Here is an 889-nt window from a genome sequence, read left to right on the forward strand (position 1 = left end):
CCGGGACAGATGAGGATGGAGATATACAGAGAACACCGGGGAACGATTTATCTGCATTGTCTCTGCAGCAGTAAGAGGACATGTCTACGGCTCAGCTGGAAATGGGCCTCCATCTTTCCTGAGCCCTCAGAGGTATAAGGCTACAACAATATGGCGGCGGAGCAGACACATTTTCACCGTCTATAGCGGATGACGTGTCAGTGAGTAGAGGGGGCGGGGCGGAGACTGAAGCTTATCCGCTTACAGCGTCGAGGTAATTCACTGCGCATGCGTTCCGCCTTCTACCCGTCACACTGCGCATGCGTCATTCATGTCCGGCCTCAGATCCTGGGGATCACGTGACGGGGATGTCTGTGCACAGCTGACAGCGGTGAGAGTCCATCTACCCCCCACCCCATCCCTGGTGCCCCAAATTACCACCGTACTGACCCCTCCCAGGTATTATTGCCCCAGTTCCCTATACTGACCCCTCTCAGGTATTATTGCCCTAGTTCCCCATACTGAGCCCTCTATGTACCCCTCCCAGGTATTATTACCCCAGCACCCCATACTGACCCCTCTGTGTACACCTCCCAGGTATTATTACCCCCAGCACCCCATACTGGCCCCTCTGTGTACCCCTCCCAGGTATTATTACCCCCAGCACCCCATTCTGACCCCTCTGTGTTCCCCTCCCAGGTATTATTACCCCAGTTCCCCATACTGACCCCTCTGTGTACACCTCCCAGGTATTATTACCCCCAGCACCCCATACTGGCCCCTCTGTGTACCCCTCCCAGGTATTATTACCCCCAGCACCCCATACTGACCCCTCTGTGTACCCCTCCCAGGTATTATTACCCCCAGCACCCCATACTGACCCCTCTGTGTACCCCTCCCAGGTATTATT

At 55.3% G+C, this 889-nt stretch overlaps 1 protein-coding gene across 1 annotated transcript in view; it reads left to right on the forward strand.

The window, feature by feature from the left end:
* Positions 1–285: 285 nt before the first annotated feature.
* Positions 286–889, forward strand: part of PREB (prolactin regulatory element binding) — a gene marked incomplete at its 3' end in the record, with an annotated part of 4,612 nt that continues 4,008 nt past the window's right edge. The window contains exon 1 of the mRNA XM_018575895.1: positions 286–370. The remainder of the gene's footprint in view (positions 371–889) is intronic.

The sequence above is a fragment of the Nanorana parkeri genome, unplaced genomic scaffold, assembly GCF_000935625.1.
Source record: "Nanorana parkeri isolate BGI_ZX_2015 unplaced genomic scaffold, ASM93562v1 scaffold5326, whole genome shotgun sequence".
NCBI classification, from domain to species: Eukaryota; Metazoa; Chordata; class Amphibia; order Anura; family Dicroglossidae; genus Nanorana; species Nanorana parkeri.